This window comes from Triturus cristatus, chromosome 1_1, assembly GCF_964204655.1.
Source record: "Triturus cristatus chromosome 1_1, aTriCri1.1, whole genome shotgun sequence".
NCBI classification, from domain to species: domain Eukaryota; kingdom Metazoa; phylum Chordata; class Amphibia; order Caudata; family Salamandridae; genus Triturus; species Triturus cristatus.
Genome location: NC_140579.1, coordinates 829,354,835 through 829,382,810, shown reverse-complemented (window position 1 = coordinate 829,382,810; position 27,976 = coordinate 829,354,835). Strand labels below are relative to the sequence as shown.

The 27,976-nt window shown below is 50.2% G+C and overlaps 1 long non-coding RNA gene across 1 annotated transcript in view; it reads left to right on the top strand.

The window, feature by feature from the left end:
• The first annotated feature begins 4,105 nt into the window (after positions 1-4,105).
• Positions 4,106-27,976, top strand: part of LOC146871136 (uncharacterized) — a 57,287-nt gene continuing 33,416 nt past the window's right edge. Inside the window, exon 1 of the long non-coding RNA XR_014980586.1 lies at positions 4,106-4,328. This is a non-coding gene — a long non-coding RNA (uncharacterized LOC146871136). The remainder of the gene's footprint in view (positions 4,329-27,976) is intronic.

The window sequence follows — 27,976 nt, the reverse complement described above, 5'->3', positions numbered from 1 at the left end:
GTATTGAAAGACAGCTCGCGGCAAACCAATATAATAACAAAAACCTCAAAACAATGCCAAAAGGGCGATAGTGCAACAGGCAATCGTCAAAACCATCAATAGAGGCAACAGTCAAAACGACCTGGGGGGGTGTGCTACACATCGAGTACCAGAGATTAATAATATGCGTATTTCATACGCTAGAGGCCCCCCCATCTACAGGCGGATTGCAGTGTAGCGTGTGTCAGCTATGCGCCTGGACCCAAGGACTCCAGCCAGGTCAACGGCCAATGCTAGCGCCAACACAGTCATGGCAGAGCTGGAGATCAAACCCCCCCCTCTCCTCCAGTGGCCCGGCCGCACCCTCCGCCCTACTCCCAATGCAATAATCAACCTGCAGCCCCGGCACACGGACACATTATCGACTATTAAATGTTTCTGCTCATACATCACAGTACCTCCACTTGAAGCCCAACCTGATATGGAGTCTCTCAGTGTTCATATAATGTGGTTGGCTGTCTGTGGAGTGACATCTGGTTGCTCCGTCGAGTCCTGCGAGGCTTGTAGTCCATATATCAGTTCATCATCACTGGACAGGCCATGTTGGCTCGTGTTTGACACGCCCTCCACCCCCAGAGAGCCACTCATCTCTGCCACCGCCTGCAGGGCATCCCACTGTCCGCTAAGAATCAAGTCTGTGTGTGGCCCCATCGACGGCGAAGGCGGCGACCGGGCGCCCAGCAACCTTCTCCCTCTCCTGCGGCGGCGGGAGGGGCCCCCTTGTTTTGGCAAAGTGGCGGTCACGGTGTCACCCCTAGGCCTTGCGGCGGCGAAGGTGTCCAGTCAGTCCTCTGTCTCCTCAGGCGTGGCAAAGAAATGTGTTTTGTCATTTGCCACTACCCGCAATCGTGCCGGGAAGAGCAGGGAGTATTTCAAGTTGTGCTGCCGCAGACGTTTCTTCACTGCCATGAAGGAGAATCGTTGCCGCTGTACTTGGATGGTATAGTCCGGAAAGAACATTATTTTGTGGTTGTCTATCTGGACATCTTGTAGCTTCCTGGTTTCCTGTAAGATGGAGTCCCGGTCCTGATAATTGAGAAGTCGGAGAAGCAGGGGTCGCGGATTAGATCCCGTGGGGGGGGGCGCATAGGCACTCTATGCGCCCGCTCAATCACGAACTGGGGCGAGAGGGTCCCCTCCCGCAGGAGGTCCTTAAGCCATTTTTCCAAGTGCGGCACGGGTTCTGTACCTTCCCAGCGTTCCGAAACTCCCACCAGGCGTACATTGTTTTGTCGTGCGCGCCCTTCAGCATCCTCAGCCCTAGTCTCCAAGAACCCCACACGGTTGAGCAGGTCCTGAACTCTCTTGTCCGTCTGGGCCACTTGAGGTTGGATGTCGGCAAGCGAGGATTCCAGGGCTGTGGTGCAGCCAGCTAGCTTCCAGTGATCGGCATGCAGGTGAGTAAGGTCGATTGCTACTTTATCTATTTTAGATTCCAGAGAGGTGCGGGTCTGGTTGATGTTTTCCTCCAGCCGCTCCATCGCAACAAGCATTGTGTCTAATTTATTCGCCGTTTGATCTGTGTTTCCATGTTTCGCCATCTTGTCCGCTTTGTTCCTGGCCGGGATCTGTGGGGTCTGTGTTCCTCCTGCACCAGTCCGCGCCCGCGTGCCTCCTGACATGGGCCCACCACTCCGCACTCCAGTGCCACTCCGTAAATCGCAGGGTCAGTGGGTGCTCCCCCCAAGCATGTGGCACAGCTGTAGGGCTTTCTCCAGGGGCAGGGCAAAGCCGGTGTCCACGGCAACCACCACCCGGTCCCCGATCGTTGCAGCTGGGCACCGCCTACTCTCCCAGACACGCCAGCTATGACCGGGCTGTCGTCTCAGCCGTCAATTTTGTGTCCAACCTTTGACGTCGGTGCGAGCATATGTTCCAAGGGGCAGTTGGTGTCCGCCACGTCTATGGTGCAGATCACCTCCCTGGTCGCCATCAAAGGTGCGCCCCGGCGATCCACCCCCCGGCGAAGTTAGACACAGTCATGTGCAGCGCGTCGCAGGAGTGCAAAACCCACATCAGGGTTGATGGTCCACTCATTGTCTGGGCAGCAGCGCTCATCCACACCGCGGATCCAATGGGGGCGTACTGAGCATCTACCTCATCAGGAACAGAACCTGCATCGCTGTAGGCTCACGGCAGGCAGCGACACGACAGGAGGGCCCCTCACCGCCGAGCCATCCAGCATTTGTAAAGGCCCAGGAGCTCCAGTCGCAGCACGCTCCCCGCCTCCCGAAGCGTGCAGGGAGAAGGCCAAGTCTAACTCCGCCGCTCCCGCCTCGCCAGCAGAGGGCAGGGCACTCCAGGTGCACCGCGGTCACCACGCCGGGTAGAGGAAGGGGTAGACGGGGCGCACCTCTCCGGCAGTAGCGGCATGAACAGGCCAGGCGCGTTTCTCCCTTATCACGGCGCGCCCGCCGTCTCTCAGTCAAACGTGGTGGGTGGAGGGACCGGGCCACCACGGGCAACGTCAGATACTCACCGCCCGCAGGCTGCAGATCTTGATGGGGCAGATGCACAATGTGAAGGCGGGCGGCCACAGCCCCGCGCTCACCACCAGGCACCAGTCGCCATCACCGCCAAGCCAGTTCGGCAATCACGCGGGCCGCCCGGTCTCCTCCTCCGCGCATCGCCTCCTCGCCGCAGCAGAAGGCAGACGGATCAGATCCGGAGGGGCGGGGGCAGGCCCACGGCCCTATGGGACCCCCATTCAGCACACGCCAGCCAGCGGTGGGCAGCAAACGCCCCATCCACGAGCCCACGCCGGCCCCCTGGGCAGCTGCGCCATGTTTTGCGGCCTGGTGGGTGGAGCCAGACCACAGGCTCCAGTAGTTATACACAGCGCCTCTGAGACGACGCACCTCGGGTCGATGTCGGCGCCACAGGGCTCCGGCAAGCTCGAAACGTTGTCGTTGCTTTCAGGGTAGTCTCGCCCACATACTCCGTCTGGTCGAGGTTTTGCGTAGCGGCTGCATTCGGAGATATTGGCCCGTTTGGGGGAGACTCCTGCAGAGCTGTACTTCAACACGTCCTCCGCCATCTCCGTCGTAGCCACGCCCCCCCTTATAGTTATAGTCATAGCATCTTAACTTCAAAAAGAGCTTTTGTGTGTCTTTCAGGTGTTGATGTTTTGTCTCGTCCTGCCCTTGTGTATTATCCAAGCCATGCAGCTGATCTTCTAGCTGTCTGACTTCCTGGTGCAGTTCGCGCTGTGCTCCCACGGATTGTCCCAAACAGAATCCTTTTGTCACCACTTTAAAGGCTTCCCACTCTGTCAGTGCTGTAGTCGCTGTATGTGTGTTAATGTCAAAGTATGCGTCTATGGATAATCCCAAGGTTTCCCTAAAGCAGGTGTCTTCCAACATATTTGTGTCAAGGCGCCACAAGGGGACCAGGGGGCGTCTTCCCTCCAGTTGCATAGTCAATATTAAGGGGCTGTGGTCTGATAAAGTGCGCCCAAGGTACACTGCATGTGTAATCACTTGCCCTAGCTTGGGTGTACAGAGGAACTTGTCTATTCGTGTATGTAACTGGTGTAAAATGGAGTTATACGAATAGTCTTTATTGCCTGAGTGTTGTGTCTTTCATATCTCCATCAGTCCCCCGTGAGCAATCCAGTCCCAAAACCCTGCTGCTGTGCAGTACGCCTGAGCTCCAGGCAGGGGAGGGTGCGAGCGATCCAAGTCAACGTCTGTTACGCAGTTTTAATCCCCACCTATAAGCATGTTATCGGCTGCCATCGCAGCCATGTGAGGGGAGAGGCTGTGCAAGTAGGTCATCTGATCCTGATTAGGGGCGTTGTGAGGAAGCCCCCGCGAGTGCAGTCCCGATGAACAAGATGCCCGTATCAAATGACCCCTGGGTGCCTTACCGTTATGATCAGGAAAAGGACTACGAAAACCAGGAAGGGACTTCCCCCAGTAACAAGGGTTTTTCCTTCAACACACAGCTCGGTGAGGATATCCCGGAAATGATCCACCCCAGAAGGGGCGGAACGGAAATCCGAGACCTCCAATCAGAAGGGTCTGACGTGACACCGGAGTGGCTGGAAAAGGAGGAAGGAGGCGTGTCGAGTTTGTCAGCTGTTGAGAGTCGAAGAACTCGGGAGAGCAGAGGAAACGCTGGCGAGTCGGAGGAAGACGCAGAGAAGAAACCAGAGACCGTTGCGTAGAATGGAGTAGGAGATGGAAGAGACGGAGAGCCGGAAACCCCAGAAGTGTGGTCCGAAGACTGGTGGATCCCGGAGGAGGCGGATGAGCCGCCGCAACTCAGGAGAGTTGCGGCAGAGAGCGGTACGTGATTTGGGCGGAGGGAGGACCGAAGGAAGGGGTGGGAAAAGTGGTAGACCAAGGGACTGTTTCCCCACTGTCTTAGACACCCGTTAGAAAACCCCACGGCACGTCCAATGTCCTAATCACTCTCACTTGAACACGTTCTCATAATTCTTCAGCACTTTTTTCGTCATCCACGCTGAGACGCAGATCAGCTACCCTTTTGGTTCTTTTCTTCAGGTACTCCCTCACTACATCGCCTAGTTCCTCACTTGGTGTGGTGGAAGTAGAAGTAATCACCGAGAACACATACACTGACCGCCACCTTTTCTTTTCTTTCTTGAAAGAACTTCGGGACCCTACCAGCCCATCAAAGGGAAGCAGACTCCGTGGCCTGGAAGGATTACATCTCCTGCTGGATCCTGTCACAACAACACTTTATTTGGTTTTCTCTGTGCCAGAATCAACAGACTTTCTTTTCCGTTTTACCCTCCATCCTGATATTAATTTACTTCACAACCTTAATAAACCTCACAGTATAGATCCCATATGGCCTCCTCGCTTCTGTTTCCGATCCTCCCTCCGACAGGTGTATATACCACTCAGCAGGATCTCACGTCCAAGTAGTCTCCCTTTCAGGAGCACGTATCTACCATCCTTATCCGTCAGTGTATGTATTGGCTCAAAAGGTACGCCTGCTCGACCACAGATTAGTGCGCCTCTGGCATAAGCAGAATAGGATGTTGTGTATATCTGCCCTCTCCAGCGCCTATGTAATTTTTAGGTCTCGGCTGCGAAAGGCTGCGCTTGCGCAGTCTCGCTCCGAGATTTAATGAGTTTGAGTGACTTTGAGAAGAGGGGCTTGCACCCGCCCCTCTTCTCTCCTGTTCTCCATTGGCTGGCCTCTTAAATGCTGGCCAGCCACTGGAGAAGAGGTCCAGTCACTCCGTTGAAGCCCCGTCCTTTTCGGATCGGGGGGCGTGTTTTTTGCGAGAAGTCTCAGGGAGGAGACAACAGCAAAACACGCCCCCAAATCCGAAAAGGACGTGGCGTTTCTCCGAGGCATTTTCTGCTGTGCCTCGGAGAAAGGCAGTGGTGTCTTTCGGTGCCCTCGGCTTGTTTTTTATGCAAGCTTGCTACGGCCAGAGGGATTGCCGTTGCCTCTGCTTGTGTTTTTTAGCTGAAACCCTATCAGAGGTAGAACTGCCTGCTATGGCTCTGCTTGCTAGCACCAGTGGATACATTCCGGAATGTTAACAAGCAACACTCAGAAAGCGTGGGTGCGAGTGAATTATATTTCTTTTTTTTTGCTGTGCTTGGTGTCGGTTTAGGGTTCCCGTTTGTTTACACATTCGCCAAGTTGAGCACTATGTATGAGGAAGTGGTCGCCGATGGGTAAAAAGCATAGTGTGAATGAAAGGCTGAGAGGAAAGTTTTGTCAGCATTTTATCTGTGGAGGGGGCATTCCCGCGTTTTCAGGAACGCACACGAGGAGGTGTAGCACAGCCCCCCTCTGATACATTGTACCCAAGATTACTTGTCCAAGAGAACATCATGCAGTCTGGGAATTGTTTTACGACCAATATGGCCACCGCCGAAATCAGCGGTAAATATGTTCGTAGTTAACAGGAGGTAGTGTTTGTTTTCAATTTAATTTCATTTAAACACAACCCCATGTGTATGGGGGTGGGGGGTGGGGGCTGAGATTTATCTCAATGGGTCCTGTCAGCGCAGCGAGCGTACGCTTCCGTTTGCCTCGTGACCCCCTTAACAGCTGATCCCGGAAGTGAGCCGCGCTGCCGCTGCACGAAAGATGGCGAGTGGGGCTGTGAGCGGTGGCCGGGGCTGCGGGACTCTCCTCGGGGGCCTCCTCCTGTGCCTGCTGCTGAGCGGTGCGTGGGGGCGCGTGCACCACCTTAGCCTACAGGTAAGGGGGCGAAAGACCAGTGCGGAGGTGAGGGGTCTGGGGGGAGAGTTCTGGGTAGACCAGGGATGTTGAAGGAGTGCCCTGGTGGGGGGGTCGAACATTGAAGCGCTCAGCGGCGCAGGGATGTGTATTCCTGGGCACTTCCGCCCCTCTCTTGTGTCTTCGGGGTGGGGGCTGCGGCGGGCGAGGTGAGGGGCCAAACAAAACACGCGCGTAAAAATCAATCAGGTGCTTTCCATATGCAGCCCCGGAGCCGTCCGCACCGTGCTTTGGACGCCTTTCCCCCTTGTGCTTGTTATACAGACAATGGCTGTCCCTGCACTATGTGCGCCCACGGTAGAATGTAACCGGAAGTGTATTCGGTTTATTGTTTGAACACTTGAGTCCGGAACCCCGCAGTCAATGGACGCGTTATTACTCTGTGCTAACAGATAGCCCTGGCATATCTACCGCTACCTGGGGATGCTGTATTTACTCCTCAAACATTGAAGCGCTCAGCGGCGCAGGGATGTGTATTCCTGGGCACTTCCGCCCCTCTCTTGTGTCTTCGGGGTGGGGGCTGCGGCGGGCGAGGTGAGGGGCCAAACAAAACACGTGCATAAAAATCAATCAGGTGCTTTCCATATGCAGCCCCGGAGCCGTCGCAGGAAGCCGCGACTTTCAACATTGCAACGTGAAACAGAAGAGCAACGTGTGAAGTCTGGGAGTGAGGGAATTCAGAGACAGTCAGTCCAGGGACACATGTGAGGGCAGAGGTGGACAGAACGTACCAGGGCTTATGCCAAAGAAACTAGGGTTTCGAAGAACTGAAAAGGTGCACATATGTGCAGTGATCATATGTAGAACTGTGTAGAAGCCTCAAGATTCATGCACGATCAGTAAGGGGGTGAGTGCCGGCATGTCTGCCAGCAATCGGACACTGCCAGCTGTGCATGCCAACTGCAATTGGAAAGATGTGGCGGAGCTGCAGACTTTGCAACTGTAGAACCGTTTCCGAGTCTTGGCGTCGGTTCCACACCCTGTGGTCTTGGGCAGATCATTTAACCTGCCTTTAAAAACATTCTGATCTTGTGTGATGTAACTGCTGCTCCTGTAAAGAGAGCACTCACGTCGAGTTTGCGCCAAATACGAATGCCAAGGGGCACACTGTGCCACCCGTGTTAACACAGCAGCAGTCTGAAATGATACAGTACGAATTGACTGAAATTTATAAACTGAGGCGGTGACTCAATATGCACGTGTTAGAGTAGTCATGTTTGTAGCCACAGCTTGCAAGGGCGAGCAAACCCGCAATTGGTCGCTAGGCAGACGCATAAATAACAAGGGCCAGAACGTTGCACCGATGACTGCCTGGAAGCTTTAACAGACATAGTCTAGCCGCTGTGTAGGACTGGTAGTCAGACTGTTGCAGAGAGTTGTAAATCCTTGCAGGCACTGCAACAACAGTCTAAACGTGTTAGCAGACCCACTGGATATTTTAGGAGAGATGCTATTGCTGCACGCATCGGAAAACGTCAGCACGTACAGCGAAGCAGGCAGCAGGAGTCTAGGAATGCGAGCACGCACCACTTAACAACACTCCAAGATCTCAAGTGGGCATGTAGTATGCAGGCATGCTGTTGCCCCGGTATGCACCGCAATACAGGATTTGGTATGCACCACCAAAATGGAACTGTCGCATGCACAGTTACAGCAGCAGTTTGATAATTTAAGCATGCACACTGTATGTAGTATGCTAGAATCAGAACATTGTGTTAAAACTCTGCATGTGTTCTTTAGACTGCCCACACTGCAGCAGCAAGCCTAAAAACAATTCCGAGCATGTACTGCAGAAAGCAATTTGCACTCGGAAGCCGTTCCTATATTTCAACCCAATGAATCCGCCGAGGAGCTTTTTAGTGCGCTGCACTTGCTGGCTTTGTGTGTGTGGCTCTGTGGATGCAAATGCAATATGTATCGCATTTGAGTGATTAAGCTATTGACATTGTAAATAACAATGCCGTTTCTTTAAAGGTTTTAAAAACAAAAACTAATGTCATGAGCAATGCCAATAGCTCTAACTTTAACAATGCCGAGACCATTGCATTGTAAATGCTTGTTCTATCTTGCTACCAATGAGATGCGTCTCCTGCAGGAAAGCGATCTGTACTCCCCTTCTTCGCAAATAGCGGTATATGTTATGCGGCATTGTTGCAGTACTCATTCCCCTAGTATTCCAGGACATGAGTTTTAATGTATGGAGTGTGGGCGCCATTGGTAAGAATGCCAACTCTGAACCCTCTTCCCAATCACCCCCCTGATCCTCACCAATTCTACAAGGTTTCGCATCGCCACACCGGCAAGGGGGTAAGCCACGGCAACAAACAAAAACACAGCCCAAACAGCGCTGAACTCCCTCTCCCAAGATCAGCCCGGCAACAGCCAGCTGCCCAAACAGTAAATAATATATATTGTTCCACAGAAGGATACAACCAATCGCTGGTGTGGACCTCTGTGCGGGGCTGGCTGCACTCCGGCACATACTAGCAGCTGTGGCTGTCCACGCCGAACCAAAGGGAAAGATGCTCAGCTTGTACTGATCTTTCTAACTGCAAAGTGTTCAAATATTCAGGCACATAGTGCCCCATACACCAGGACATCAAAGTCAAAGATCATCTGCCGCCCTGGAGGTTATGACCGGCAACTGGACGCTGTCTGTGAGGGAAGAGTGAATCCGATCCCTCAGTCACCCTCTCAGAGGGTGAGCCATCTTTAGACGGAGATCTGCTGGGGTACACGATATCTGCTACTGCCTGTAGAGCCGCTTCTCTCACTCTGTCTGTTTGTGATGGATTCAGGCGGTTGATCATTCTTCTTTTGAGTCTCTTTCGAGTCTTCCTTTTGGGGAGAGGATTTTGGCTCCCATTGGGGCAGCTCAGACTCGTGAGGGGCCCTTTTGACTTTTTTTTTTTTCTTTAAACAAGTTGTCGCGACACAGGTGTATGCACACATCCCGGAGGCCGGCAGCACAAAATGTACTATTACTTGACTATCATGACACAGCTATCATGCCTACAACCCAACGGGCCGGCAGCAAAGTCAAACATTCATGTAGCAGCATCCCCATTGTCTTCTGATGAGTTTGTCACAGCGTATGTCATGAGTGTAAATACAATAAGTCTAAACTTAACTTAACAGTAACCCCCCCTCTGTCCCCACCCGCCTGCCATATTAGAATGAACTGTAGTGCCACCCTGTATGTCGCGTGATGTGTATTAGTGATGTAGTTGGTCCAATCTTCCATACCCTTTATGTCACTTTTCTGGATTCTCACATCTTATTCCCCGTGCCTAGATCCCAGTCCAAGATGTTTAGTGATTACCTCTTGCCCCAGCCGCTCCACCACAGCACCCCCGCTTAGTTCCTGCATAGGTCTGAACCTCCCGCGTCTAGCCAGGTAACGAATGGCTGCCAGATATCCAAAGGTCTGGATCTGCTAGGCATTAATTCCCAATAATTGGATAGCTGGTCCTTGCAGTATATTACATTATTTAACCATGCTGCTATAGTAGGGGCTCGTTGCTGCTTCTAATTGAGCGCAACCTGCCTTTTAGCTAATAAGAGTAGCATGGACGTAAGTTTCCGGGACTTCTTCGGGACTTCGGCCACATAGCCCAAGAGTGCCGTCAACGGGGAGGCCCTAACCTCGTTATTAGTTATTTGCCTGATGTGCTCCAAAACTGCCACCCAAAAGCTCTCAATAGGTCTGCAGTCCCATGCTAGATGGAAGGAAGTGGCCCCTTACCCCCACATCTCCAACACTTTGTGTCCGGATAAATTCCCATACGATGCAGCTGAGAGGGCGTCCGATATAGTCTGTGTAGAAAGTTAAAATGAATCAGTCTTAGTCTATAATTTGGTGAGAGGCTTTCTAATTGTGAACAGCAATATTGCCATTGTTTTTCTGTGATAGTGAGATTGAAGTCTCGCTCCCATTCTGCTTTTGTAGTGCATATTATTATAGGTGACTCTTTTTGCGTTATGCTGTAAATTCACGTAATCAGTTTGTGGGGCGAGGGGTTAGCCAATACATTCTCTAGCGTAGGTAGTGTAGGAGGCACCTGTGAAAATGACGCGTATCTAGCGCGGCATGCAGCCCTAATCTGATAGTACAACAACATATCCGAAGATGTGGGTGCTTCGGGATTACACATTTGTTGTATCATCAGGAACGTGTCCCCCGGGAATAGATCGCTGCCTTTTTCCAACGCATGTGCCTTTGCTCTTAATGTAATAGCTTTGTCCATTAATGGAGTTAGTAGCGGGTTGCCCCCTATTGGCATGGATGGGGCGTACATTTCCTCAAGTTTGGCCCTCCTTGCAATTCCTGTCCATGCCCACCTCATGGTTTCCACCGTGTCAATTTCTAAGTGTGGTCTTTTGTAAGGCTAATAGATTGCCGTGTTTAGAGGCATGGGGGATACTTTATCTATTTCTATCGCCACATGAGGCTGAAAAGGCTTTGGGTGGTGCCAGAAGGGCAGGTACTGTGCTTGCGCGCTGTATGTGTAAAGTTCAAAATCGGGAGCTCCCAGTCCACCTTGAGTAAAGGGTAGGGTCAGCAGCTACCAGGCAGCCCTAGGCTGCTTGCCCGCCCACACCAGGTCTATCATATTGGATCTCAGTTTCCGGAAAAAGTGTGTATTCAGCGGCATCGGAATGTTTGCAAACAAGTATAATAGTTTGGGAAGGATTACCATTTTGATGATGGCTATGCGACCCATCAGTGATAGGGGAAGTTGTCTCCATCGCTTTGTCCTACTCTCTATCCAGTCCATTACTTTCCCATAGTTCGCCAGCCATATTTCCTGGAGTGATCTGCTTATCCATATTCCCAAATATTTGACTTCACCACTCGCCCACTGAATAGGAAATTCTACGTCCACTGGGGTGGTGTCATCTGTGAGTGGAAAGATCACCGATTTCGACCAGTTTACCTGGATTCCTGTAAGCCCACCATAGCGAACGATCTCTCTCATTACTTCTACAAAGTTTTCTTTCGGGTTGGTTAGATATATTATCATATCATCTGCATACATGGAGATCAACAGTCCTCGAGACGTAAACCCTATGCTTCGCTGCGTATGATGCTGGCGTAGACGGGCCGCCAATGGTTCCGTGGCGATGGCAAACAACAAGGGCGACAGTGGGCATCCCTGTCTTATTCCCCTGGTTATGGCAACAGGTTCCGACATTTGTCCGTTAATCTTAACTCGAGCCACAGGGCCTGTATAGAGCAACTGTATTTGTTAGATGAATAGGGGGCTAAACCCTAAGCGGGGTAGCAGTGTGAACAGGAATCGCCACTCCAGTGAATCGAATGCCTTTGTGGCGTCTAATAGCGTGGGTACTGCTTGTACAGGCGGAGCCAGATAGTGAAGCAAGCCAAACAATGTTCGTAAATTATGGGCCGTTGAACGTCCTGGTATAAAACCAGACTGGTCCGGCAGCGCTATCTGCGACAACATTGGTTGTAGCCGGTTGGCTATGAGTTTGGCTTATATTTTTGCATCTAGATTTATTAAGGAAAGGGGGCAATATGAATCAGGCGCTGTAGGATCTTTATCTGGCTTCAGCAGGGCGATAAGGGTGGCCTCACGTAGGGTGGGAGGGAGGATACCTGTCCCCGCCGCCTCCAGGTATACCTGCAGCAGGCGTGGAGCTATTAAATCAGAATATTCCTTATAAAAGGCTGCAGTTAGTCCGTCCGCTCCCGGAGCTTTCCCCGCTGGCATCTTTCCAATCACTTGTTTAATGTCTTCAACCGTGATGGGGAGACCCATGTATTGTCTAGCACTGTCACTGAACCACGCCAGCGCTATAGTGTCCAAATAGTCCACTATGTCAGCCTGTGAGGATTTGGACTGGGAAGTATAAAGCTTCTCATAGTATCTGGTCATTGTACTTAGAATTTTTGGCGGCGTTCTGACCCTTTCACCATCTTCTGTGAGCAGTTCAGTGATATAATCAGCTCCCTTAGGTGTTCTCATTAGTCCTGCTAACGTTTTCCCGGCTCTATCCCCTTCCCCATATCGCCGCGCCTGAGCATGCTTGTATAAATATGCCGTTTCCCTCTCCGCCTCCGCCTGGAATTCCAATAGTTTAGTCCGGATCTGCGCCTCAATAGCCGGGGTCGGGGTGCGCTCCCTTACACGTTCAAGTTCACCTATTTCCCCCTCCAGTTTTTGTAGTGTGTTACGTATGTCTCTAAGTAGACCTTTCTTGAGCGCTATCCAGTCACCCCGTATTACAGCTTTAAATGCCTCCCATAGCATACCCGGGAATTTCACTGTTCCCTCATTGAATGTGAAATACTCCTCTATCTTTCCCCGTAGTTCTTCACGAAAAACCTGGTCTAGCAGCGCCCCTGAGGGAAATAAATAAGTAGATTTGGAGTTCAGAATAGCAAATCTACACTTTAACTACAGGTGCTTTTCTTGACAATATAGTGGTAGTCGATATTCTGGAGGGGATATTGCTGAAGGCCCTTATTTTATACCGTGCTGTTATGACATACAACGGTTTCCCCTTGCTGTTGATGCTTTCGCTGGAAATACAGAAAGGCTTGAATCCGGAACCCATAGCGATGGAAAGCTAGTGAAAGAGGTGAGATATGCTTCTGTGGATGATGGTGTAGGTGTTGTTTTGCTGCTTAATGTTAGACTTTTTTATAGTCGTCAGAGCAGTAAGAGTAAGGCACCCAGATGTAGTCTGTTTACGTAGTCAAGACAAGATGTTGTGAAGACGGTGGTAGCCTGAAGCTTCTTGGGGAAAAGCTGGGTGAGGGAAGATGAGTCAGATAATTTGAAAGAGATTGAAAGCTACTGTTGTGACTTCATGCACTTGGACTACAGATAGGCTGGAGTTGTATGTCCTTTCCAGGTGTCTTACATCATCAATCTCGCTGGCAGTGTTCTGAGTTCAGGGGCTATGTCGAACGGTAGGCCTTCCATTATCGACAGGTTAGGATCTCGATTTTGAATGAGTTACATTCAGCATCCATTTGTCTTTCTTCATTAGTAGTGGGTCTAGTTGTCTAGGTCCTTTGGGCTTTCCTGCTTTAGGGTGATCTGAGTGTCTCTGGCAAAGTTGTAGCAGATTAGGTTGATCAAATCAAGACTGGTGCATTTGTCAAGTCCTCCCCTCTCACAATGTTGGAGTGGTGGTTGCCTAGGCCACATGGAGAGGGCAGTACTAATAATAAATGTATTGCAATTATGTGTTTTTAGGTCTCGCGCCTAGCGTTGCAGTGCACAGCATTGCTCGCGCAGCGAGAGACCTCTTATACGGGGTTCAGAAATCGAGTCAGGAATCGCACACGCTTGTGCGTGTGCTTTTCCTTTTGTGGCCCGCTATTGGCCTTTGCGTGCGCCCATGGTCTATTGGTGTCTATTACGCGCACCAAAGGCCGTGTGGTTTCAATTATCATGCCCAGACACGGGCGCAATAATTGAAACCACATGTGGAGCGCACACCACTCGCGGGCGTGTTTTTTTTTTTTTGTTTTACAATCGCGAACGCTTTCACTCCCGCTTGTTTTGTTTTACAGGGAGCATACAATGCCAGAGAGCACCTTTCACTGTGCCTCCACCCTTTAGTACTTCTCTACTCCACCCCGGGGTCCTCGCATGCATGTCCCACCTTGCTATGTGCAGATTTTGCAGTTAGAGTAAAATCACATGAGATTTTTACCGTGTAGCCTGTACCATGCAACTCTGAATGAGGGACTCGTTCTGTAGATAATACTAGTCAGTCCATACACCAATCAGAATGCAGCACTATGAAACACGTTTACAAATCCTAATGTTTATCCAGCACCAGTGTTACAAGCTAGTTCAGAGAGTCTTGTTTACTTAGTAACAGAAAGCTTCGATGAACTCTGCGATTTTTTTTTTTTTTTGTGCCCCCTCCCGTGGCTAAGTATTGTCACAGCCTGCTGCAGCGGATGGTACCCAGTCACTATGAACCCCTCAAACACAAACGAAAGGCCTCATTTGATAGCCGATTGGGGGCAGGTGGGACATTTTGACTGCTTGTTTTAGGGCCCGTGATGTCTTTGCTATGCTACATTTGAATGGAGTACATCATTTCAATGATGCCAGCACGCTTTGAACCCAAAACAAGCATAGACAGACGCGTTCTGAGCCATATAAAACAGCACCATCATTACGACCTCTCATTAGACACTCTCCTCCACTTCCAAGCCCACAAGTGAGGCACACTGCAGAGCAAAGGCTTGAAATTAATTTTTCTCTTCAAGAACACGCGCTGTACATCATCATCGAGAAAGTCCAGGTACTCCCGCTGAGCTTCCCGGAGCTCCTGGTCATCAAAGCCCACCACATCCATTGCTAGAGAACACGACAAAAACAATAGCGCTTTGTAAACCGTTCTCAAATGCTCGAGGTGAGCGCGAGGATGTAACGCTCTAAGTAGGCCCGTGGGTTGCGCGTGCTTATGTGGGTCAACACTGCATTAACTCTAATTGGCCGTTTTGCACCTGGATCACACATCATTTTCATTCCTTGCTTTTTTAACCATCGTTGTTTTGCATTCTGGGACTTGTAGTTCTATGTTGCTATTCCAGAGACAAACGTACAAACACCATAAATACGTTACAATCCTTAGGTGTGTGAGCTCACTGCATTGGAACCAGTCGCACTATGTGATTGATTTTCCCCACAGTTGAAATGGTTCTTACTTGTGGGTATCCATCCATAGCTCAAGTATCCTGGCACGTACGTGTTATTTGGCTGTCCCTAGGAACGAGGATATACCCCCTCCCTATCCACCCCGCTCCCCCTTATCAAGGCCTTTTTTTTCTATTCAACATTGATTTGAATTCTGGGTACTGGAATTTCAGATACGCCTCTTTGACTTCCACCAAGATAAGTGTTCTTGGCTTATAAGCCTGTACTAGCTGCAGGCGTCACACTAATATAGAATCACATGGAAGACATTAGATGAATGGAGGATACATAATTGTAACTGCATTATGGTACCATTATGTAATGGAAAGAAAGGTTCTGCTGATAAAATAAACCACATGGCGGAGGGCAAATTAGATTGTAAATTGCACAGGAACCCGAGGAAGCTTCATTTGGCTCTAGTTGACATAATAGTTATGGGTTTTTAAAAATACTTCATAATTATTTTGATGCAGTTTGGAATAAAATAAGACATATTTCTTGAAAACAGGGAAACACTGAACATGCTGTTCAGTTGTCCGAAATAAAGGAAAGTGTTTAGTTATGTTAGTAAGTAAGGGTTTGGTACAGACAAAATGCTATTGTATAGTAAGAAAATGTGATTTTACCTATGAACTGTAGTACTACATGTCTACATTTATTTGACTGTTTTGACTGCACAGCTGTCTGCAGCAAATATTGTTAGCAATTGTATAAAATATGTATTGGCTCCATCCTAAGGAGTGTGCCCTCTCACCTCATGTTGTTGACTATTTAATATACCATTCCACCTTCCAGGAAGTGATTCTATTGCATAAGGGCTATTTTAGATTTGAAATCAGCATGCGGTTTGATACATCAAATTCTGTACCTACTACAGACATTCTACCCAGAAAATCAATAATGTTTACTGCTTTCTTCCCAGCACTGGCAAAGTCAGTAGCGTAGGCTTTAATGTGATAAACAGCATTTGTGCATGCTTTCTTCCCAGCACTGGCAAAGTCAGTAGTGTAGGCTTTACTGTGATAAACAGCATTTGTGCATGCAGTGCACTTAAGCGTCACTCTATTATGGTGTATTTTTTTGTATGTGTTGTCTCTATGACCTACTTCGTAATCACATATCTTTTATTTTTGTGTGCATTTTGTGCCATAGTGGCATACTTAGGTCTCGCATTACTGAAAATTAGAGCTATTGGTGTTGCATTATTATTTGCAACCCCAAAAGCTCAAACTTTAACTAATGCGAGACCTATTGCATTGCAAATGCTTGTTCTTTGTAAAGTTTTATTGTGTTCCACTGTTCTTTTGTAACGTAACTGGCTCTATTGTACAGCCCTCGGGTAATGTCCGCGCTTTATAAAAATGCACAAATAAATAAGCATCAACAAAAAACAGTCTGGATAAGATCAGTAATTAGGCCGTCCTCACAGACCCATTGAAAATGATGTGCTTCTTGCAGGCATGCCATTCGGCTGCCAAGAATCTATTGTGCTCGCTCCTCTTTCGCCAGCAAAGAACAGCATATCATTTGTGTCCCTATGGGAACCAAGTGGTAGACACCTGGAAGGAGGAGCCAGTCTCGCACTACATTTCCCGATCGCTATTAAGGGCGCGCCCTGAATCTGCGCAAGCGCCATTTCGCCGCGCCTTGATGTGCGCGCGCCGCATCCCGCATGACGTACAGGCGCGCGCGCCGGGTGGCGATGGCGGTGCGTGCACACGCAGCGGCAGTAATGGCCGCTCAGGATCGGCGGCCTCCGAGTCCCGATGGCTTCGCCGGGCAGAGCTGGAGCTCCTGGGTTCAAAGCGTCACTGCGCCGCTAGCCGAGGGTGAGTGAAGGGTCAGTCCCTCAGGAGCCACGCCAACAGGCCCGAAGTCCTCCTGGGGTCGGAGTTTCACCGCCCGGGACCGGTCCGTTCAGCAAGCGTCCGCCCTAAAACAAAGGAGCTCCCAGGTCCTAATGCTGCCGGTTAAGCCGACATTGCGCATGCGCACATCACGCCCACACCTTGTCCCTGCTGCGTATGTACTGTTGTGGTGCCAACCTTATCAGGCCAGATATCCGGAACCTGGAGGTAGTCCCTGTAACATTGCGCCGTGATGCTGGGCGCTAGGACCTCCTCGGCTGAGGAGGCGTGTTGTGAGGGCGGGATAAGGGAGGAGGCAGAGGCATGCCCGGGAAACGGGCAGTAGAGAGTAGGTACGAGACAGGGAAGGTCGCAAATAAAGAAGCTTGTGAAATCCTGATCCAGTGTCCGCGTCCTGTGTACGAAGAACACTACAACTGGCGACGAGGGTGGCTACGGCCCATGTGGTGTGGGTGTGTAGCCCTGTGACTGCGGCGGCCGGGAGGAGCTGCGCGAGCATGTGGAGCGCTCCTCAGAATTCACGTGGTGTGGTTCGGGAGCCTACCCCGACCGCGTTCATTAGGGCGGGTTGCGACGCGGGTGCCCAACCCGGTCGCGTCTGGAGTGGCGTCAGACTGAGGGGTAGCTGAGAGTCCCGACGCTAGAGTGGCGGAAAGAGTGAAGGACACCTGCGGCCCCCTCCCGACGGTGGAGTGGCATGAAGGTCTCATGTTCCCTGCACGCAAAGACGATCTGGGTGCCCACCCCAGTTGCGTGTCTCCTGTGCCCTGATACCTGTGGGTGAGTGCCTTCCTTCGTGTCCGAGTGCTGGATGAGGCCCGGTTGCCTGAGACACTGCTGCCGGTGTGTGCGAGGCTGCATCACGAGGGGTGCGTGAGGTGCGGCGGCCATCTTTGAGTCAGGCGCCTGCACCAATCCCTTGCGAGGAATCCCTGGCGGCCATCTTGAAGTCAGGTGAGGTTCAGAAATCAGCACCAAGCATTGGTAAATGCAACGGAATGATCTGAAATTCATCAAGCACTGGCAAATTCGACTGAAAAGCTTAAAAGTCATCAAGCCTTGGTAAATGCAACTGAATGGTCGGAAATTCATCAAGCACTGGTGAATTCAAATGTAAGAGCCTAAAAAAGTCATCAAGCACTGATACATGCAACTGAATGATGTGGAATTCATCAAGCACTGGCAAAGTCGAATGAAAGAGTTTCAGAGTCATCAATCATTAATAAATGTAACTGACTAACCTGAACGTCAATCAAGCATTGATACACTCCACTGAGAAACTGTGAAACCTCGTTGAGCACTGATAAATTCAACTGAAAGGCTGTTTCCGCACCATGTCTACCTCACCATCTCATCGAGCGGGCTCAGCGCAAGCCAATACTGGACACATGGGGATGCTTGGAGTGTCGTTTCTGCGCCCACCCGAACCACTGGTCCTTGAAACAGGAGGAGGTATGGGTCTTCGGTGAAAGGAGTGGCTTGAGGACTTTGAAGATTTTCTGAAAGGGTCGCACGTGACGGACGCCGGTCAACAGCTAATAGCACTACGCAATTTAACAGGAAAGGATGTCGGCCAAATCATAAAAGAACTCCCTGCAGCCGATGTGGCATCTTACACGGATGTGTGTGTAGCCCTAAACCGGAAATTTCTGCATAAAAAGAACATTGATTACGAGAGATACACGTTTAACCTGGCGGCTCAAGCAAAAGAAGAGCCCATGTGCGCTTTCATCACTCGCTTTAAACGTCTGGCACGCTATTGCGAGTTTGACTCTTTCTCGACCGAAGATGCCCTTCGTCTGAGGGTCATTGAAGGATGTCAGTCCGAATCACTAAGACGGAAACTGTTAAAGAAAAGCTATTCGCTGGACAAAATTAAGGAGATGACACGGGTGCATGATCAGGCTGAGGAGCATGCCAAAAAGATGGAAGCAGGGAGAAGTGAGAAACGTGAACAAGCTTTCAGACTTCAATCCTGCAACACACGCAGATATTCTCCAGTGAAGCCGAGGTCTTCGCGGTCCAAGATGCAACAGCAGCCTGTACACCGACGACGTCGTATCGCCAGTCGAAATAACAGACGGCGAGAGAGGCATCTTAAATGTTATCGGTGTGGCTATGATTTTCCCCACACGGACAGGTGCCCCGCTATGGGTCAGAAATGCCAGAAGTGTGGAGGGGAGAACCACTTCGAGAACGTGTGCGGAAATTACAGAAAAAACAAACCGAAAGATCAGGAAAGGTCATCTCGATCTGTGAGCACGCATCATCAGGCCAAAGCAGTACGTGATCACAGAGACTCGTCAACAGGATCCTCCCGCTCCAGCTGCCAATCTTGCCTAAGTTATAGATCTCGACACACGTCGTCTCAAGAATCAAGGTCACTGTCTCCGATCTCGCAGGACAGTGATGAATATGTATGTATGGTCGCTGACCCTGACCGTTTGAAGAAATGCCCTCAGCTCAGTATCCACGTCGGCAAACACCGGACTAAATTTGTGATGGACAGCGGAGCCTCTTTAAACTATATGCCAGTGGCGGAATATCAGCGAATTAAGCCACCCCCGCGACTAAGCCCGGCTCATGTGAGAGTGTACACGTGGATGTCAAAAAAGCCACTCCCATGTTTGGGGAAGTTCTCAACGCATCTCACATATAAAGATCGTACCATTCCTGCGTACATCCACGTCATTGAAGGGCCAGAGGCTGACTGCCTTCTGAGTTTTTCGACTGCTGAGCGGCTAAGACTAGTGGACATTTTGTACAGGGTTGATGATTAACTTGATGTGGCTCGGAAATTTCCAAAACTGTTTGTTGGCCTTGGAAAGATGGCTCATTGCCAAGTTCGATTACACATCAGCGAACAAATAGCTCCAGTAGCGCAACACCATCGACGGGTACCCTTTCATCTCTCACATGCAGTTGAACAAGAGCTACAAGATCTGCTCGCAGCCGACATCATTGAAAGGACAGATGGACCCACACCCTGGGTCTCTCCGGTAGTCGTAGTGCCAAAAAGAGGAGAACCTGACAAAGTCCGGCTGTGTGTTGACATGAGGGCGCCTAACACCGCCATTGAAAGAGAAAGACACCCAGGGCCACATATCAGTGACATGATTGCGTCACTCAACGGAGCAAGAATATTCTCCAAATTGGATCTCAATAAATGTTATCACCAACTGGAATTACATGAGCAGTCGCGTTACATCACGACTTTTTCAACCCACCTTGGCCTCTTCCGATACTAAAGACTCAGTTTCGGAGTGTCTTCCGCTGCTGACATTTTTCAAGAAGCCATTAGGAAGACGATTCATCACATCCCCAATGCCCTCAACTATAGCAATGATATACTGGTGTATGGGTCCACAACACAAGAACATGACACTGCCTTAGAACGAGTCTGTCATGCACTAATGGAAGCCAATCTCTCATTAAATAAAGCCAAGCGTGAGTTCCACAAGTCTACATTGAAGTTCTTTGGCCATATCTTTTCCCAGGCGGGAATGAGACCAGATCCAGACAAAGTGGCAGCGCTGAATGACACCCCCAGTCCCCGGGATGCAGGAGATGTTCGCTCCTTTTTAGGGATGGCCAGCTACTGTGCCCGGTACATCCAAAACTATGCAACCATCAGCTATCCCCTGAGACAGTTCACAAAACAAGGTCACACGTTCCAGTGGTCAGCGGGATGTGAACAAGCCTTCAATGAAATTAAAGCGGCTGTGGAGTCAGCCGACAACATGGTTTACTTTGATCCGAAAAAAAAGACAGAAATTACTGTAGATGCCAGTCCTGTGGGGTTGGGAGCAATTCTAGCTCAATATGACTCAGAAGGTGATCAAAGATACATAATCGCGTACGCAAGCAGAAGTCTGACTGAGACAGAGAAAGCATATTCACAGCCCGAAAAAGAAAGCTTGGCTGTTGTCTGGGCCTGTGAGCACTTCCACATTTTCATATACGGAAAACATTTTACACTAATCACCGATCATCAGGCCCTCATTACCATTTTTGGTAATCCTCGAGCCAAGATGCCACCGAGAATAGAACGCTGGGGCCTTCGCCTCCAAGAATACACGTACACCATTGTGCACAAGCCCGGAAAAGCAGAAAACCCTGCTGATTATATGTCAAGACACCCTAAAGAAATAACAAAGTGCAAATCATTTGTAGCCGAGGAATATATATGCTTCGTGGTGGATCAGGCCTGACCACCAGCAGTCCCGCTGGGGGCCATCTTAGATGCCACTCTCGAAGATGTCACTCTGCGAGAGGTAAAGCGCCGTATACAGAGCAATGACTGGAGACACTTAGATGTTGACACTCCAAACAGTGCTGTTGACAGACATGAACTCGCAGCCTTCAAGCACGTGAAGGAGGAACTGTCAGTAGCCACAAATGGTCTGATCCTAAGAGACAATTGAATAGTCATCCCGAAACATTTACGGCAAGGCATCATCAACCTGGCACATGAAGGCCACAGAGGCATTGTGGCCACCATGAGAGCTCTGAGGGAGCGAGTATGGTTTCCGGTCCTAGATCAAATGGTAGAGATCACATTGAAGGACTGTCCCCAATGTCAACTGGTCAGTCAACCTGATCCTCCCGCACCGCTGCAAATGTCCCGATTGCCGGAGGGTGTGTGGCAGCAAATTGCTGTAGACTTTTTTGGGCCATTTAAGTCTGGACAATATATCCTGGCCATCATGGATGAGTATTCACGGTTTCCGATTGCGCAACTCATTACATCAACCAGAGCGTCCAGCACAATACCTGTGTTCGATGAAGTGTTTGCCGCTTGGGGCATTCCCAAAATAGTGAAAACAGATAATGGGCCCCCATTCAACAGTCAAGATTTCGCAGAATTTGCCAAACATCTCAACTTCAAGCATCGCAAAATTACCCCTCTGTGGCCACAGGCTAACGGAATGATCGAGAGATTTATGTTCACTTTAAAGAAAGCCATCCAACAGGCTGAAGTGTCGCGACAAGACATTCAAAAGGTCTTAAATGAAGTCCTGCAGGCGTATAGAAACACGCCTCACTCTACCACTGGTAAGTGTCCCGCGACCCTGATGCTGGGCCGGCCAGTGCGCACCAGGATACCCATGGTTGACTGGACTGATGAGGCAGTAATCCATGAGTCTGACCCAGGTGACATAGCTAGCACTGATCGACTCAGGAAAGAGAGGATGAAGACCTATGCAGATCGTCGTAGAAGAGCTGCCCCACTCAAGATCCACAAAGGTGACTGGGTACTAGTGAAACAAGAGCAGCAAAAGAAGACTGATTGTCGTTTTCATGAAACTCCTCTAATGGTCACCAAACAAAAAGGAACTATGATCACTGCGGAATCGGACGATAAGAGAATCACCAGGAATGTGGCGCACTTTCAGAAGTGCAGTCCTAAAGTCAAAGAACTACTCGATGGTCCAACCACCGGAGAACTGAGAATAAGTGCAACCGAAATCAGTGATCATTCACCGAGAGCGATTCCTGGTGGAGGAGAACCAGACTGTCCAGACGGCAATGTTTGTCCCCGCCGAACTATCAAGAAGCCGAGTCGTCTGATCGAAGAACTGTAACTATGTGACATTACTTTTGGTTATCTAAAAAAAAAAAAAGTGATGTAACACATTTTGTTAAGAAAGGGAGAGATGTAACATTGCGCCGTGATGCTGGGCGCTAGGACCTCCTCGGCTGAGGAGGCGTGTTTTGAGGGTGGGATAAGGGAGGAGGCAGAGGCATGCCCGGGAAACGGGCAGTAGAGAGTAGGTGCGAGACAGGGAAGGTCGCAAATAAAGAAGCTTGTGAAATCCTGATCCAGTGTCCGCGTCCTGTGTACGAAGGACACTACAGTCCCGCCTCCATGAAAAGGGTTAACAATGATGGTTATAGGTTCAACTGAAGATATGGAGTACTCATTTGGGAATACTGTGCGTGGCACATAAAGATGGGATGGTGGGGTATATGAATAAAGTGAGGTGCAAGGAAGCTATATAGAGTTATGGTTACTGCTTATTGATGTATTGAAGGTAAGAGTTATAATGTTGGTAGAGGGACAATAGATTTGCGTTACATTGAGAGTGGGTAGAGGTTATTAAAGGTGAGTACAAGGAATGGTCCAAAAGGTGCGTGATAGAATACATGCTCTAGCTACTTACCGATAATTTTCAAAATGCGTTCTAGTGCGGGACTAATGATCTCAGGCTGATTAGTAAAGTAAACAAAGACAGCCCTTGTTAACAAGCGTTTGCAATGCAATAGGTCTCGCATTTGCAAGAGTTTAAGCTATTAGTATTGTAAATGACCATGCCTTTTATTTGTTTTAAAACCCACAACATAAAAAAGGCATTGTCATTTACAATGTCAATAGCTCAAATTCACATAAATGCGAGACCTATTGCATTGCAAATGCTTCTTTGTAGAGCGTCAACATGGTGCCTTCAAGGCACATCAGACTATTTTAAGAATCTAGAGTGATAGAAGGAGCTAGACCCGCCATGCTGTATTCGTACCCAGCAAAAGACACATTAATGCAGTTATTGGTGTTTTGCGTAGCACCAACACGCTACTTTCCAGGCACTTCAGTGCGCTTAGAAGCCTGCAACATTGACGAAAAGCTTGGTACATAACGCGATCCTACTTGCAAAGCAGAGACCCATTACTTTCGTTATCTGTGTATTTTATTTATTCATTTGTATTTTGTGTAGTGCAAACATGTTGCGTCCATACGCTTTATAGCGTTTCGAATCCCTGATTGGAGGAAGACCGCGCCAGGCTCGTGCTAATTTTTAAACGTAAAGAGACAGGTTTATTTATTTTTATTTATTGGAGCTTAATATCGTTCATTTACACCACTTAGGGACTCTGGAGACAACGAGTAGTTAGATCTGAGCGCACGCCATCATTTGTATAAAAAAAAAATACGCCTTTTACATTTCACCAGGGCTGACTTTTGGGATATGTGTAGCCTTTAAGATACTTCAGGGAGCCTCATTTTCTTGGAGAAGACGCAGTTGTGCATAGTGCATTGTTTTTGGCTGGAGAGTCGTTTATTATTTATGAGTCCATTGCACAGCGCCAGCATGTCACCTTTCAGACACCTTCGAGCGCCTCACGATTCTGGAGCGAGAAAAGACAGAGCTAGGTACAGTGTATCTTTTTCCAGCTGGACACACATTTATTATCAGTTCCTTGCACAACGCGCTTGGATACCCTATCCTGAAGGAGAAAAGGAGGACGGTTAGACGTATGTGGGTGGTAGAGAATGCAGTGTGGGAGAAGGGGGTCGCTTCACCTACGGGGGAGACTATCTGGTCAGCGTCTTTAAACACACGTCTTCAGTGTAGCATCAACCGTGCCATGTTGTAAGCTCTCATGCCGGCTGGCACGGCACACACTGCCATGTGATCGATAATGTGAAGACTGTCCTCACAGGGCACCTTGCACAGGATCACACGTCGCTTCACTCACGCACACACAGCTGAGCACCACTGAAAGTTCCATACTCACCGGCTGGCGCATCGGACGTTGCCATGTGTTCGTGAAGGCAACACTCCCAGGACATCCGTGCACACGATCACACGCCGCTTCATGCACTCAAGCACACACGGTCTGAGCACCACTGTAATTTCAATGACCACCGGCTGGCACACTGTACGCTGCCACATGCTCGTGAAGGCAGCCCTCCCAGGACAGACACCGCACCAGGGATACATGCACACGATCACAGGCCGCTTCACTCATGCACACACAGGCTGAGCACCACTGTAATTTCAATGCCCACCAGCTGGCACAAGGGGCGCTGCCAGGAGCTCGTAAAGGCAGCACTCCCAGGACATCCGTGCACACGATCACATGCCGCTTCATGCACTCAAGCACACAGGAACTAAGCACCACTGTAATTTCCATGCCTACCGGCTGGCACACCGGGCGCTGCCATGTGCTCGTGAAGGCAGCCCTTACAGGACATACACCGCACCAGGGATCTGTACACACGATCACACGCTGCTTCACGCACGCAAGAACACGCAGACAGAGCACCACCACCGGTGACAGCAGGGACGGCAGTATGCAGCAGGGGACACGTGTCTGTTCTTCCTCCGCAGTGAATGCGTGCACCTGCTGCCCGCCTGCCAAGTTTACTGCACTCTTGTAGGAAGCAGGCAACTTCTTCTGTCCCCTAAACATGGGGCTGGCGAGTTTTGAAGCCTATCTGTCTGTTGCAAATCAGTAAATGTTAGACTCGGGGATCTCTGATTGGCGCAAGGATGTCCTTGTGTCAAGCAGGGACCCTCTCCTCCACGTCAGGGCAAAGGATAACCCCTTTTGGAATGACCCTTGCTCACCCTCTAGGTGCGTGGCGTGAGCAGCCAAGACGAGTCTTCAGGCGTTGTTGGTTAAGCAATTATAATCACACACACAGTAAATACCTTAATCTCCCCCAGAAACGGACACCAGGCTTAGGTATGTGAAAATACGCTTCTTTATATAAAAATAAATAGGCAGACTTAATACAAGACCAGTAACGTTTTTCTTTATGCCCCCAGATCGTAAAGCAGGCAAATATTCTTTGTTCGCGGTTTCAAAGGGATACTTTGCAGTCTCTCGCAAATGTTACTTGTGGTTCCAGTACTTACAGAAAATCGGCTCCTGCGGACGGGGAAATAAGGCGTTGCGGGCCCCGAGCCCGATACTGGAATTCTTAAGAAAGTGTGGGCAGAGTCGGCCCGGGTCGGTGTGACGCTCAGCTTGGGGAAGTGTTCTTGGGTCCTCAATCAGCGGGTGTGGGCAGGTAGGCAGGCGCGGCCAGCGACCTTTAGCACGGCGGTGCAGGGGGGGTCTCCACAGTGGGGGCGGTGCAGCCCGGGGTGTTCCGAGGATAACGAAGCGGGGTCACAGGGCACGGTCCGTGCAGCTGGTGACCCGGCAAAGATCACGATCGTCGGAAGGATTCCGGCGGGAGGGGTGACAGCGCTTTCAGCGCGCTCCAGTGGCAGGCGGTGACAGGGGTGCAGGCAACCTAGCCCGGGGACCGAGAGCGGCTCCGAACGGAGCGGGGCTCTCACGGGGTTGCGGCAGGCAAGCTCCTGAGTGTCACGGCCCTAGGAGGGGGCGCTGAGGGGCGCAGTCTCTTTCCAGCGGGATGCACACACGGCTCGAATTGGAGGACGAGCAAAAGCACAGAGAACCCACTGGTCCTGGGGTTCAGTTCAGGGGGCAAGCTCAGATCAAGCCCTTGGAGAATGTTTAAAGCACAAAGCAGCAAAGTCTTTTCAGCAGGTCTTTTCCTCTCCTTTCTCAGCAAGGCAAGCAGCAGGCCAGTCCTTCCAGCGTCTTCTTCTCCTCCTAGTCGGGCAGAGGTTCTTTGTGGTAAACAGGATTCTGATTTGCAAGGAGCAGGGCTCCTACTTTTATACCACATTTCTTTTGTTCTTTCAGGCCAGGGGGGCCTTCGCATAACCGTTCTCAGTCCTGAGCACTTTGTTGGGGGTACTCTGATTTCTGCTTTCACTGTGAGGGGCAGGCACATCAGCCGCTCCACAGGAGGTGGAGCCGGCATTCAGGGGACAAGTACCTTCAGGAGCACCTTGTGGACAGCGCTTCGCCCGTCCTGGGCCAGGTGCAGGCTGAGTCATCAGTCGCTCCCTAGGGGGCGGAGCCAGCATTGTGGTGGTGGAGCACTGCCCTATTCAGAGTTCAAGGGGCACCCCCACCTCCCACCAAGGTGTTCTCCTGCCATTCGCTACCTGTCATCCCCCCAGCCCTGTCACTCACATAGCCCAGACCGTCAGATACACGCACAGCAGAGGCGGCTGAAATGATTAAGCGAGTAAATACGGACTTTCTAAAAGTCGTATTTACAAACCCAGGATAGTAAAATAAACTTGGCTACAAGAAGTATTTTATCATTCCGAGTTCATGCATATGAAACATATCTCTCTACCATGTTCCCTGAGCCTGCTGGGATTATAAGGTGTAATAATTCCAGCAGCTCATCTGGCCTAATGGGAACAGGTAGCCTTGCAATAGTGAACCACGAATATGGCGGTAATTCACTACTAGGACAGGCCACACAACCAGGGCTTGTCCTACCTTACACCTACATGGGTGACTAACATGAGGCTAAGGGAAGGTTCTGGAGGCTGGCAAGTGTGGGCACTTGCCCAGCTGGCGGGACAGTACGGGACTGCACGCGGGGTCTGCAGTGGCAGACCCAGGACACATTTTACACGGCCGCTGTTGTGGGTGGCGCAACCAGCGCTGCAGCCCACTAGCGGCATTGGCATTCACAGGCCCTGGCACTCCGGGTGCACTTTACTGGGGACTGACTGGGAATCCAATAAACCAATCATGTATATCAATTATGAACACTTTATCTAGGGAGCACTTGCGCTGCGGTCACGGATTACCCGTGGCTCGGCGCCCTGAGCGGACAACACCAGCAAAACAATCGAGGCACACCACCAAAAAGTGGAAGGGAAACTCACGCCAAGGTGCCAGGTCTAACAGTAAACCTTGGTGGCACGGGCGAAAGATGGACGTGCCCAAGATCACACAGGTTGGTGGTCAATGAAGTAAACACTTGCTGCTGAGATCTGTGTGCAGCCGCCGGTTTTAATCCAGCAGGGTTGCCCCAGCCTCTCGCCTGTCCGTGGGTGATAAGTTTATTAAACTGGGTACCCCGATTCAAATGGTAAATCCTTCGTAGTCAGATCGAAGATCTGTGTATATGTTAGGTAGTTATGGCATACATCTAATTAATTGTACAAAGCATGGCTCTGTATCACTTCAGATCTACACGGAGAGTGCGTAACCACGACCTCCCTTCACAATAATATAGAACCGCGCCCAGCTCGAGTAAGCACTCACTCGCATCATTACGGGCATTTTTTCCAGTACTGCACCTTTCATCTACAAATCACTGATTTAAAACAGAGCGCGGCTTCCCTTAAGCGGGCGCCACGCTCCGAAGTAATAAATAAACAGAGCACGTGCAGAGATGGGGAAACTGTGGGATCGCAAAGAGTAAAGAAAGTGAAGGTGTGCGCTGCTATTACAGGAAACACCCGGGGAAAGCAAAACAGCGCGTGCATAAGTCATGTCCAGGCGCGTGCACATGCTGTGTCCGAGCAGGCACGC